This window comes from Aquarana catesbeiana, linkage group LG05 (assembly GCF_042186555.1).
Source record: "Aquarana catesbeiana isolate 2022-GZ linkage group LG05, ASM4218655v1, whole genome shotgun sequence".
NCBI classification, from domain to species: domain Eukaryota; kingdom Metazoa; phylum Chordata; class Amphibia; order Anura; family Ranidae; genus Aquarana; species Aquarana catesbeiana.
Genome location: NC_133328.1, coordinates 258253022 through 258267871, shown reverse-complemented (window position 1 = coordinate 258267871; position 14850 = coordinate 258253022). Strand labels below are relative to the sequence as shown.

Here is a 14850-nt window from a genome sequence, read left to right as displayed (position 1 = left end):
CTCCCTACTATCCCACCCCAAAGACATTTCCCATACCTTTGCAGAATACTACAAGGACCTTTACAACGATCCTAACATTCCCAGTAATCCCCTCCCCCCGACCTCTCCCAGCGCATGCAACAATACCTAGAACGGAGCAGAGTCCCCCAGCTCCAAGCCTCTGATCTGACAAGCCTAAACACACCGATCACCGAGGAAGAAATAGAACAGACTATTAAATCTCTTCCATCCCACAAGTCCCCATCCCTTATCCATAAAGACCAGGTGGGCTTTGTCCCCCTCAGACAGGCGGGCGATAACACTAGGAAGGTGATTGATTTGGTGGACGTGGCGAACAGGGAGAATTCGGCTTCCTTGCTACTTAGCCTGGATGCCGAAAAGGCCTTTGACCGCCTTGGGTGGCCTTCCTGTTCGCTACAACATGCTGGGTTTCGGGGACCTTTCCTGCAGGCGATCCAGCACCCCTATTCCAATCCCTCCTCCCAGGTCAGGACTTCCTTTGCCCTCTCCCCCACCTTCTGCGTAACTAATGGTACCCAGCAGGGGTGCCCACTATCACCCCTGCTATTTGCGTTATGTGTTGAACCCTTGGCGGCCTTCATTCGAAGCAACCAGGATATTCGAGGAATACCGGTTAGGGGAAGGAAATTTAAGATCTCATTGTTTGCTGACAACGTTATCCTCACCCTGACTCAGCCCAGAATCTCCCTTCCAAATCTACATGCAGAACTTAACCGCTACGGAGCCCTCTCGGGTTATAAAATTAATATGTCCAAGTCAGAGGCCCTCCCAATCAATATCTCCGATACGGAAACTGCACACCTGAAGGCCAATTTCTCCTACCATTGGAAAACCACCTCCTTGAAATATCTGGGAATACACATCACCCCAAAATTTAATACAAACATATTAATAAAACGTTATTTGGAAGAAAAAAACTGCTCCACAATGGAAAGTGACAGACAAACTAATTTTAACACCCCGCAACCGCACCAAAACCACGCCGAAAACACCTCCCAGAGCATTTGTGGAGCATTACCATAGACTTGAATGGGAGGCCTTGAAAGGCTTCAAACAATGAGGCGACATGAGGCTTCAATTTTAAAGCGACGCTAACGCTTAGTGTGAACAGCACACTGCTGTCTATTATATCTTGTGCATAGACATTTGAGGGGCATTTCTAACGCCTGTCAAACGCCTCTGAAACGCCTGCTCTTAATTCCAGTGTAAACTCAGCCTTAAGAAATTTGTGCCCTTTGAATGTGCATGCCGTGTTTGGTGTGTGTGACTGTTGTAGGTTTGTTCTCTACCGGTCTGTTGAGCTATGCTTTTCTTTGTGTCTGCTTTGGCAGTATGTGTGCTCGTGTACACAAACTATGTATTCTGCCTATGCGCCAGTACACAGATGTGTATACCAAGCTCCTACTGTTCCCAGATTACACCATGGAGACACAGCGACAACGCCGTTCCTTTGATGCTGTGAAAGTTGCCCTGCGGAGGAAAGGAATCAAATATAGTATCCTGTTTCCAGCTAAGCAGTGTGTGGTAGACGGCACGCTTTTTTACCAATCCCAGAGATGCGTCCGCCTGGTTGGAGACTCTGCCCCCGTAGGAAGACTGCGTTATGCATCCTGTATTGTTTGCCTGCATGGCGGGATTGTTTTCCTTTCATAGCTGGAGTCAGGTAAGCACGACTGTTCCCCTGTTTTAGGTCATGCTATTCTCTATTCTACCAGATCCTCGGGTTTAATTGTTATGGCCGCAGATGGTGCAGACTGTGCTAGAATAAGACTTTTTCTCTCGGGTATTGCCCGGTTCTCCGGAATGCCCTAAACACTGTGTCCAGCCGTGCAGCTTACAGTTATACAACCTATCTAAAGACCCTCTTTATTTCTACATCCAGGATTTGGATCTGTTTCATTTGTTTGACTGTGGCTACCCATGTTTGGATGTCCACGTTACTTTTTTTTGTTGTTTTTGTTTTTATTTTGTTGTGTTTTTTTTCGAATTACTGTTGGTCTTTATGTGCAAATGTACGATGGTATGTCCATAATACTCAGAGCGGCTGCACTCTGGTTGTCTATGTGTTATGGGACTCCGGTGTGTCCCGGGGTGTAAATTGCTCCCCCCCGGAGATACTGGTCTCAGGCATTATTACTATTTGTACTCGTACTTTTAATATTGCACCCCTCTAATGGCTAAATGTGTGGTGGTATCGTGGAATGTAAGAGGACTTAATTCGGCTGTCAAACGATCGCTGGTGCTTGCCTACCTACGGAGGCTCCACCCGCAGGTGTGTATCCTTCAGGAGACACATCTTGTGGGCTCCCGCATTCTCAGTCTGAAAAGGGCCTGGGTTGGTGCGCACTACCACGCACCATATTCTAACTATGCCGGGGGCATCAGCATTTTGGTGCATAAATCCCTGCCATTTCAACTCTTGTAGGTTAAACTCGACCCGGGGGGGCAGATACATTCTGCTTCATGCTCTGATCTCAGAGATCCCCTTCGTGATAGTGGGGGTATATCTGCCACCCACTGCCGATGTCAATGTACTTCATGAGCTAATGCAAAAGGTTACATTATATAATGTTGACAATGTACTATTTATGGATCATTTTAATATGGCCCCATCTAGAGATATTGATAGATTGCATGCCTCGGGTCCACCCCAACATTGACTCTCCCACTGGGCCTCCGCCACCTTCCACATGACAGATATCTGGCGACATTTCCACCCCTCAGATAAAGCATATACATGCCTCTCTACAACATACCGGACCATGTCCCGCACTGACCTGGCCTTTGCCTCCCCTGCTCTGCTTCGCAGGGTGGACTCTGCTGAGATCCTCTCACAAGGAATCTCGGATCATGCCCCAGTATCTGTTACTATCTGACTCTCTCACGTGGAGGCCGAAAGGATGTGGCGTTTGTCTAAATACTGGGTCGTGGACCCTGAGATCCAGGAAGAGCTACCGGAGACGTTATGTAATTTCTGGATAAACAATACTGACTCCGCTGAGCCTCTGGTGATGTGGGACGCATTTAAATCTTGGCTCAGGGGGGGGAATACATGGCTCGTATAGCTAGTAAAAGAAGAAGATCTGCGCAGTCTCTGAGGCACCTGGAGGAACAGGCAAGGTTGAAGGAAGCTGAATATGTGCGGACTCCTGACCAGGCTCACTATGTGCCCTGGCAGGATTCTCTGAGAGACCTGTCCCTACTTAGGGTTGACCGTACAAAAAATCTATGCTCAACAGTGCGCAGAGGGTTTTAAAATTTGGGGATAAGAACGGTAGGCTGTTGGCTTGCCTTGCCAAGAGGTGGCATACTGTGACTCACATTGGTAGGTTAAAGGCACTGGATGGCCGATTGTTGATGGCTCCAGCAGATATTAATGCAAGATTTCTTGAGTTCTATCAGAACCTGTATTCCTCTAGGGCAAACTTTGATAAATGTGAGCTACTCCGCTATCTGGATCAGGTCTCCCTCCCCTCCTTGGAGATGGAAAAACACGAGGAGTTGGATAGGGACATCTCTTTGGAGGAAGTGCAGAAAGCTTTGGGGGCTATGCATTCAGGTAAGGCCCCAGGGCCGGATGGAATTCCCATCGAATTCTATGCTGTATGTCAAAAATTTCTAGCACCTAGGTTTACCTCCTTATTGCAGCAGTTTTCCAAAAATAGGCTCTCTACCGGATTCATTATCCGACGCGATCGTGGTTTTAGTGCCCAAACCTGGCAAGGATCCTGAGGAATGCGCCTCTTACCGTTCTATTTCTCTTATTAATGCTGACGCTAAATTATTAGCTAAAATACTGGCCATTAGGCTTGGTAAAGTGATAGAGGATCTTGTCCACGTTGATCAGACTGGGTTTATGCCAGGGAAAGGCACTGATATCAATATCTGTCGTTTATTTCCGAATCTGGCCGCCACCCATGATAACGGCGGTACTAGGGTCATAGCCTCTCTGGACACGGAGAAGGCTTTTGACTCCATTGAATGGGAATACTTGTGGGCGGTGTTGCAGAAGTTTGGGGTGGGACCTAGACTTCTTCACTGGCTCAGTCTTTTATACAAGGCTCTTAGGGCAAGGATCCGGGTCAATTATACTCTTTCGGATTTTTTTCTCCTTCAGAGGGGGACCCGACAGGGCTGCCCACTATCTCCCAGCTTATTTGCGTTGGCCCTGGAGCCCCTGGCGGTCTTAGTCAGGGAATCTAGTTGCATTGGGGGACTTCGGGTCGGCCCTCTGGAAGAGAAAATATCCTTATACGCAGAAGACACCCTGCTATATTTACATGATGCCAACTCTTCGCTGGAGGCTGCCCCTGAGGCCTTTGATGAATTCGGACGGTTCTCTGGGATCCGAATTAATTGGTCTAAGTCAGTCTTATTTCCTCTATACGCACGAGCGAAAGACTTGGCGCCCCAGACCGTGTTGCGATGGGTGGAAGAATTCACGTATCTTGGTATAAAGATTATGAGAGATCCCCAGGCATTCCAACGCCTTAACCTCTTACCCATAGTTGTGCAACTGAAAGACCATTGTTCTCGCTGGGCCAATTTACCCCTTAATCTCCTGGGGCGAATTAATGTCTTAAAAATGGCTTACTTACCCAAGCTCAACTATATCTTTAGGAATTGCCCTGTATGGATATCTCAGGTTTTCTTTAGAGACTTAGACACCTGTATTAGCTCCTTCCTGTGGCGTGGATCCTCTCCTCGTATAGCAAGATCGACTCTTCAACTCCCTGTGAGTTATGGGGGTCTAGCTCTACCTAATCTACTAGTGTACTATTGGGCGGCCGTGTTGGTCATGATTAGGTGGTGGTTTGAACAGTCCAGGGCTAATGCAGCGGAACTAAGCAACCTGGCATATCGTGGAGCCTCGTCATACCCATTTTTACCTACTCCTACCAAAGCTACTTTACGTGTTTGGGGAGTGGCTAGACGAAGATTTTTATCTCCCAACCAATGGTCTCCATACTGTCCGTTATGGGGGGATTCGGCCCTCCCGTACTTTAGGACCGTTCCGGACCCGCAGGTGTGGACCCGGTGTGGCATTGGAGTATTGAAGGATATCCTTTCGTCGGGGTCCCTTATTCCCTTTTGAGAACTTGCAAGTAGACATAACCTCCCTGCGTGGATGTTGTTTCGCTACTATCAGTTGCGACATGCCTTCCGTGCACAGTTCCTGACCCCGCCTGCCCTTCAAGCGGATGCAGTCGAGGAGCCACTAGCTCAAGAATCTCTGCGTAAACCCCTTTCTGCGCTGTACCTGACATTACTTCAAAAAGACTTGCCAAAAATGGAGGTATTATGGAATAAGTGGAAGTCAGACATACCGGCTTTGAACAGGGAATCCTGGGAGGAGTGGTTTGAAAATAGTTCCCAACTAGTGATATCCTCTAGGTATAAATTAATCCAAGCCAAATTCCTACACAGAATATATTTTACGCCTCAGAGACTGCACAGAATATATCCACAGAAGTCCCAGAACTGCCCATGCTGTCAATCACCAGATAGTAACTATATTCACGTTTTGGGACTGTCCTAGACTATCCCATTATTGGGCTGCCATAGAGGAGTTCATTAATGTTCGTCTCCAATTGGAGATATCCTTGTCGGCCGAGTTGGCCTTACTAGGTATACAGGACGATGAACAGAGACCCCGATATACTAAATTGCTATTATCGCTGCTACTTTTTTGTGCCAAAAAAGAGATTCTACTAAAGTGGACATCTCACCGGCCTCCTACATTGAGGGCATGGGAAAACTCAATTAATGTCGTCCTGCCTATGTACAAACTAACCTATATAAGTAGAGGTTGTCCCCAGAAATATGCACGGGTCTGGCAACGGTGGTCTTACCCCATCTGAAATCCCACTTTATGGATATTTTAAACTTGTTTGGATGGTATATAATGCATTTTGATGGAAGTGGGATCTGCCCACCCCCCTCCATTTTTCTCCTTCCTTCCCTCCCTCCTTCATCTGTAATTGGCGATTCCTCCCCCCCCTGCTCTTGGAGACATATGTACGTGCCTACTCAATGTGAGTTTTATCTTATTTGTTGATTACTGTATGCATGTTGTCTATTTATCTGTATATCTGACATACTATTTTCGAGATTAATAATGTACTACATTTTATATTTTCTCAAATAAAGACCAACCTTGTTGTTAAAAAAAAGGAAATTGGATCATGCTTTGCTGGGGTTTTTCGCCTTCCTCTGGACCAACTGTAAAGGAGCGTGTATATGGGATTGAATGATCTTTGTTTTTTTTTTTTTTTTTTTTATTAAACTAGATGGACTTAACTATGTAATACAAATTTTCAAACAATATAAAAGGTCAGTAGTGCAGAGGACAGGGCATCAGAAGGACAGAGTACCGGGGTCAGCAGTGCATCTGAAATGTGTCAAATAGCCAATTTCTATTCTGCTTATTCTTATGTGATGGAAAAAATCCTGCAGAGCAGGGAACGGAGATCAGGAAATCTTTGCCACATGTGACACAGCAAGTCATTATAAGGTACATTGTAAAGGCAGTATATGGAGAATAGTGGATCAGTGGTCAGGAGGTGCAGTTCCATCTGCATCCTACTAAAACTGTTACATGTTAAGACCCCTTCACATGGGCCTTCCAATCAGGTCCACCTGTCAGTTTTTCAGGCGGATCTGATCGGACACTCCATTCACCCCTATGGGGCAGCGGATGTCAGCTGTGACATGTCCTCTGACACCCGCTGCTATCAGATCCTGTCCATGAAATCCAGACGAACGGAAACTCTTTTTCCATAGGTCTGGCGGATCAGATCGGATGAAAATGGACAGACGGTCCGTTTTCATCAGATTTCCCTATAGAGGAGATCGGGGCTCTGACAGGTCCGTCTCAGCACAGATAGAGGAGATTGGGGCTCTGACAGGTCCGTGTCAGCACAGTGAGCGGAGACGGACCTGTAATCCACCTGATCAATGGGGGATCAACGGATCGATCCCCTGCTGAGCAAAACAGAGTTCACCGGGCGGAAAGCCCATGTGAAAGGACCCTTATGCTGCTCAGACTTCTGTTGGTAATAAAATAATTAAAGTAGTGAGTCAACAATGTACAAGAAGCTGCAGCAAGATGCAAATGAACTGTAGCTTCCAAACAGCAATCCACTACATCTACATGCCTTCACACTGCTGTGAGAAAAAGACACCCTTTTACACAATTAAAAGGAAATGTAAACCCAACCTTAAAGCGGAGCTCCATCCAAAAGGTGAAGGTCCGCTTGTTTGCCTCCTCCCCCTCCTCCACTGCCATATTTGGCAACTTTCGGGGGGAGAACAGATACCTGTCAAAACCAATGATTGCAGTGATCTACGAAATTTACGGCCCTTCCTCCTTCCCCCCTGCTGCCTTCTGGGAGACACATAGGTCCCAGAAGACAGCGGGACAATTCAGAAAGTGCAGTGCGACTCGCGCATGCGCAGTAGGAAACAGGCTGTGAAGCCGCAAGGCTTCACTTCCTGTTTCCCATAGTGAAGATGCCAGCGCCTGCACCCAGGACCGATGGAAGGATCAGCTTGGGGTGTCGACATCGCGGGATCCCTGGACATGTAAGAGTCCTTATATTAAAAGTCAGCAGCTACAGTATTTTATTATTATTTATTATTATTATTATAGGCTGGAACTTCTCTTTAAAGTGATTTTAAAAGCTAATTTTTTTTATCATTAAAATAAAAATTAGGTTATACTTATCTGCTCTGTGCAAAGATATTGCACAGAGCAGTCCCTTTACCTCTTCTGGAATCCTCTGTTGGCGCTGTCTGCTCCTCCTCTCAAGCACGGTGATGAAGGGGCACTCGTGCGGGTGCGCTTCTGGTCCAGGGAGTGAGAGTCCATAGGACACACAGTGTGGCGGTAAACCACCGCCCACTTTCACTCACTCCTCACAGGAGTTTGACTTACAGGAACTGGAGCCTTTGGTTCCCACTGCTGCCTGTGTCTCCTGTGAGACCATTAAGGGGGAGAGTAGTGCTGCAGCTGTGACAGCGCTGGATCTTGAAAGGACCCAGGTAAGCGTTTGTGGGGGGGGGGGGGGGATAGGTAGTGGGGAATTTTTTACCTTATTGCAGAGAATGTATTAAAAAGGTAAAAACAAGCAAATATGTAAGTTAAACCCTATGTACACTGCATTTTTTTTTTTTTACTGAAAAGCGCATGTATAATCATCTCTCCTCCTCTTTCACTATTCAGCAGATCATCATGCACACTGTCACATATTCTTGTTTACAGAGAGTAGGTTGCATCCAATTTGCACTTTGTCATTTATCAAATGTTAATGTGCATCTACGGTCCCAACATCCCTACACTGGCTTCCGATTGCCCAGCGAATTAAAATACTAACAACATCATGCAAAGCCACTGACAACTCTGCCCAGAGCTACATCACCATTCTTGTTTCAAAATATCACCCAATTCGTCATGTCCACTCCTCCCAAGACCACCTGCTCTCAAGCTCCCTTGTCTTCTCCTCCCATGCTTGTCTCCAAGACTTCTCCAGAGCCTCTCCCATCCTCTGGAACCCTCTCCCACCTGAGCTGTGGATCTCTGCAGCTCCTCCAGAGTTACCATGGGCCTCTTGGCTGCTTTTCTGATTAATGCTCTCCTTGCTTGGCCTGTCAGTTTAGGTGGACGGCCATGTCTTGATAGGTTTGCAGTTGTGTTATACTCTTTCCATTTTCAGATACTGGATTGAACAGTGCTCCGTGAGATGTCCAAAGCTTGGGATATTTTTTTTTATAACCTAACCCTGCTTTAAACTTCTCCATAACTTTACCCCTGACCTATCTGGTGTGTTCCTTGGCCTTCATGATGCAGTTTGTTCACTAAAATTCTCTAACAAACCTCTGAGGGCTTCACAGAACAGCTGTATTTATACTGAGATTAAATTACACACAGGTGGACTCTATTTACCATTTAGGTGACTTCTGAAGGCAATTGGTTCTACTATATTTTAGTTAGGGGTATCAGAGTAAAAGGGGGCTGAATACAAATGCACGGCACACTTTTCAGATATTTGTAATAAAAAAAAAAATGAAAACCATTTATAATTTTCCTTCCACTCCACAATTATGTGCCACTTTGTGTTGGTCTATAACATAAAATCCCAATAAAATAATTTTACATTCTTGGTTGTAACATGACAAAATGTGGAAAACTTCAAGGGGTATGAATACTTTTTCTAGGCACTGTATCTCCTACTCTGGCTGTCTTTAGGCAATCATCGAAAACTCTTCAGGGAAGCCCATCACCCCTTCAACTAATCTTTTATCACTTCCATCAGCTCATCCCCCACAGGTATAACCTTTTGTACCACTTGCCCCACACCATTAGATTGTAAGCTCTTATGAGCAGGGCCCTCTTAACCCTCCTGTATCCTATTGAATTGTAACTGTACTGTCTTCCTTTTTATATTGTTAAGTGCTGCGTAAACTGTTGCCACTATATAAATCCTGCATAATAATAATAATAATATTAATGGTTAACATGTAAAAATCATATATTTCCATAATCGTACTTCAATTATTTATTTATTATTATTATTTACATAGGTTGGACTTGATGGACTTGTGTCTTTTTTCAACCTCACCCACTATGTAACTATATATTTCTAGCCTGCTCCTCTTACTATAAATCATCGTGAAGTTTGTAAATTTACTTTGTGAAGTTCCCCACACATTTACTTCCTTGGATTCTGTGATACATTCACTATGTTCTGTTAATAGGCACTTCTGTGTCACAGAATTCACAGGAATGGCGTTTTTTGTAACACTGACAAAACTAAATTCAAGTCTTAAGGGCTTAAGGGTGATTTAACTGGCGGATTAATCCACATCACTCCTCACATGAAACCCCGGACTAAAGAATGCGTAGCAAGTGGTCTTTGAAATAAAAATGATAAGGCTGAGACTTGGCCCTTAATAGTACTCAGGGCCAACTTCATCTCTACGCCTACTTGTAGAAAGGCAAGAATTCTGCCTATAATATATCTCCGAGGGTGCCAACCCTTGGATTCACACCAGGAAACGTAAGCTTTCCAGACTCTATAATATATAGCTCTAGAAGCTGGCTTCCTAGCATTAAAGTAGAAATAACTGTCCTGGAAAGCCCACGTCTTTTCAGAATGTGGGTCTCAATAGCCAGGCCGTTAAATTTAGCATTCGTAAAGTAGGATGGAATATCGGCCCCTGTGAGAGCAGGTCTGGCCTTAGTGGAAGGGACCACAGATCCTTCACTGCCATCTTTACGACCTCTGCATACCATGACCTTCTGGGCCATGCTGGTGCTGCCAGAATTGCCGGTTTTCTTTCCAGCTTGATCCTGCAAAGAAGTCAAGGCAGCAACTGAATAGGGGGAAATTCATAGATCAGTAAAAGCTGATCCCACAGTATCATCAACGCATCTGTTCTGCATGCGAATGGATCCTTTGTTGTGGACACAAAGTTGACTAACTTTATGTTGCACTGGATGCTAGAGGATCTACATCCGGAGTCCCCCATCCTTGACAAACAGCCCGAAACATGTCGGGGTGAATAGACCATTCCCCTGGGAATAATCTGCTGGCGGCACATGTAGTGCGCGTGCCAATTATCTATTCCCGGAATGAAGACTGCCGATGGGCACGGAATATTTCTTTCTGCCCAAGTTAGAATATGGTTCACTTCTCTCTGCACTGAGAGATTCTTGGTGCCCCTTTTGGTGATTGATATAGGCCACAGCCGTGGCATTGACGGATTGGATCCTGTCGGGACAATCCCTTAACCTGGAAGTCCAGGCTTTTAGAGCCAGACGCACTGCCCGAATCTCTAGGATGTTGATGGGCAAGGCTCTTTCGGTTCTTGAACACTGTCCTTGGATAGTTGTCTTCTCGGTCATTACCACTTTCCAGATAAGTGGTCTGAAGGATTTACCCTTTAGGACATTCTTTAGTAACCACCAATTGAGGCTTTGGGACACCCTTGGGGACAGCCGCATTGGCAAGTCCAAAGCTTGGATCATTTTGTTCCAAGAAAATAGAATACTGTTTTGCAACAGTCTCGAATGGAACTGGGGAAAGGGAACTGCTTCGAATGAAGCCACCATCCTTTCTAACAACCTCATGCAAAGGTGAATGGAGGGACCTTCTTTTGACCTGACCATCCGCACCAACTCTTTTATAGAGTGGGTTTTTTTTTTTTTTTCTGGGCAAGACGACCCTTTTTCTGGGCTGTATCTATGATCAGACCCAAATACTGCAGCCCTTTTTTAGCGATTTTAATGGAGACTTTACTAGGTTGAGAATGCAACGCAGACCTTTCCAGGTAACTGGTTGTAATGCGTACGCCTAACTCCAAACAGCGATTGGAACTATTAGCAATAGATCGTCTAGGTATGCCAAGACTGTTTAAGCCCTGTGCCCTTGACCTGGCTACAGGTGGGGCTAGCACCTTTGTGAACACTCGTGGTGCTGTAGCTAGCCTGAAGAGCAAGGCTATAAACTGAAATGCTGCTGTTCTACTTCGAACCGCAGAAACCTTTGGTGAGCGGGATATATATGGATATGCAGATATGCGTCCCTGGTGCCGATAGGCGCTAGAAGTTTTCCTCCTTGCAGGATAGAAACTACTGACTTAATCGACTCCATAGAAAGGAGCGGACCTTCAGGAACTGATTTAGATTCTTTTAGATCTAGAATGGATCTGTTGAATTTCTGTGTGGCTCTGTACATGTACAGGAAACGCATGAAAAAGGCAGTGAAGGTTCCAAGGAACCTAAGAAAAAACAGAACTATCAGCTGACTCTACTAGAGGTAGCTTGAAAGAGGCACAAATCATCTCTGTAAGAGGTTTGTACCAGCAATTTCTCAGATTGCGAGGCTGAAAAAAAGTTCAACTCTAGTTGTCTCCTCTGCAGAGGAGTACTCGGTTTGCCTTTCTTCCCGATTACCTGAGGGTAATCCTTCATCCTCTACCCACTGTTCCCTTGATAAGGGATCTCAGGTGGGGGAGGGGATCTAATACACTTCCCATCCTTGGATAGCGGATGCGATTAAAGTCGCTAATTTTCCTTCTAGGCCCTGCAGGGCGGAGGAAAAACGCATCTTCAATCATGTATACAGGGGCTGAATATTTTCTCCTCTTAGGCTCAGTTTCCACTATTGCAACCCCAAAGTTGCGTGATTTTACCATGATCCTTTGCCGCCGATAATACGTCGGGGCGCGATTTTGATGCGACAGGAAACAATGCCTGTGTATTCTAGAGGTTTATGGACCTCAAGTCGCATCAAAGTGGTACCAAAGTAATGCAGGGTCTACCTTGAAGTCGCACAGATCTGAACAGTATTTTTTGGAATTCATGCCCTAGAGTCTGACGGTGGAGGCCGTCACCGCTGCCTAGGGGCAGCTGCCCCTGCGCAGGGGAAGGAATCTGTGACTTGTCCAAGGTCACAAGGAGCCAACGTGAGGACGAGGTCCCACGTCCCACGTCATTCAGGAAGCCTCCCATGGCTACGCTGGCCGTCAGAGTAGTTAACCTGTGAGGAGTGGCTCCTTCACTAGTGAACGCCGACATGTGGATCTGAACCCATGTCTGTCAGGAAGTCTCCCATGGCTGCACTGGCCGTCAGAGTATTTAACCTGTGAGCTGCTGTGGCTTCACTTTAAATAAAAGGACATTTAAACCTTCTACTGGACAAAAGAGCTTTACTGCTAGAAATCATTTGGATGTATTTCACCAAACCTTCCCCAATGAAAAGGGAAACTAGTCAGACACCCTTTTTTGCAAGATGCTTCGGCTGACCAACCCTTTTAACCACAGGGTCCTAAGCATGTGTCTTAGCACAAGCGCAAGGCGAGACACCTGGTGGATAGGGTCCTTTATGGCATCTATGGCGAAACATAGCGCCATTGGTAGGAGGATTTTAACAAAAAAATTCCAACTCCTTATCTGTTGGATGCTTAAGCAATTATGCATCTTGATGCTGGAAATCGCAGCGTCTATTGCTGATACTTTCCAACCTTTGTGAATTTTTCCTCCATGATAGAGAACTGAGAAACTGTTTGGAGGGAAAAAATGCTTATCCAGATGATCCCATTCAGCATAAATAAGCGCTGTAAAAAGGTTTTTTTTTTAAAAAAAAACACTTACTCTGTTAGGAGTAGTATAACAAGTGGAATGAACCATCTCAGTAAGAGTTTGTACCATCAATCTGTCAGATTGTGAGGTTGCATAAGGTTCATCAACTGTTGTTTCCTCCACAGAGGAAAATTTGGCTTGTTTTCCCCCGTGATCACCTGAGGATAACACCTCATCCTGTGCCCACTGTTCCCTTAGAAAAAGGAGTTTGAGGTGAGGGAGGGGGATCTAGAATGCTTCCTATCCTCTTGGATGGAGAATGCGATTAAAGCCGCTAATCTTCCTTCTAAGCCCAACAAGGCAGAGGAGAATGCATCTTCAGTCACATACAGAGGGGCTGAAGTGTGAGAAGCAGTTGCACCACCAATTGCTTCCAATGACCCATCCTGGCTTGCCACATCAGGTATCTCTGGAGAGGATGACAGTGTGGAGGCATGACTGGAGTTCCCAGCGCCTGGGGGTGGAATCCTTGGTACCTTTGTGGTACACTGGAAATCAAATGTGCTAAGCACAACAGCAGAGGCACTTTAACAAATTATGGTATTTGCTGAACAATAGTTTTAGCAAAAGTAAACAATGTCACTATAAGGATCAACCTTTGATACTGAGTACCATAATATTTCCTGTGCTGGAAATGCCTGTTTACACACCTTTACATGCCCAGCGCTCCTGTGTCTTAGTGTGACAGACTTCTGTCTTCAGCATATGAACTGAGAGCGTCTGCTTTAAGCTTCAGGTGAAAACCTGATTACACATAAGTGTCAGCTGTTACCGCACCTCTCCAGGAGGAGAGGGGAGGGGGAGGGGAATTTTTATCAGCAGTGTTTATTAAGCTCCTAGTTTTAAAGGAAGACTTCACTTTATACAAAAAAATGCAAATGGCTGGCTTTGTATGTTCATAAACTACTGCTGTAACCCTTTTAGATCCCTCAGAAGAGGAACACCATCTGTTCAATTAAGAACTCCCCTCTGGCTGCAGGGACCACACCCGCTGCTATAGCCAGACACAGAGCTGCTGAAAAAGGCATCTTACTAGGCAAGTGTAATATACTCCCTCTAGAGGAGACATTTTAAGGCATACAGTTATACATTATATATATATATATATATATATATATATATATATATATATATATATATATATATATATATATATATATATATATAATGTGTGTATTTTTGGGAGAAAAAGGCATAGGTGGACTTTTTACAGTTCCTAGGCTTCTCCCCTTATCTTATCCTCGCTACAGGATACTGCTGATTTAACAGACAGATCCAACCTTCACCCATCACGACGGGCAGCGTAGTTAAACCTTCAAAGACTGGAGCCTTTTAAAGGGGTTCTGCTTCTATGGACCTGTATAGCACCCCTCAGGAACAACTTTAGGTAATATGAAAAACCAAAAAGAGTCCTGGTTCCTAGGGTCCAGCTCTCAAAGAGAAGCTTACAGGCAAAACCTCGTTCTTCAATGCGAGGCCCAGGTACCATCCTATGGCCTCAGTGACGAGGTTGGAACCGGTTGTGGAGGTTTTTTTAAATCCAGCATGGATCCCTCCCTGGAGCTCCTCAGAGCACATCTTCACTCGTGACCAACACCTTAGACACTGGCGAAAAAACTGAGGACTCCTGGAAGGAGGAGGGGTTATACAGGGGAGTCAACTTCCTGTATTGGTTATACCAGTGT

At 45.4% G+C, this 14850-nt stretch overlaps 1 protein-coding gene across 1 annotated transcript in view; it reads right to left on the bottom strand.

The window, feature by feature from the left end:
* EXOC3 (exocyst complex component 3) overlaps nucleotides 1-14850 on the bottom strand; it is a 569566-nt gene that overhangs the window by 325548 nt on the left and 229168 nt on the right. The window lies entirely within an intron of this gene.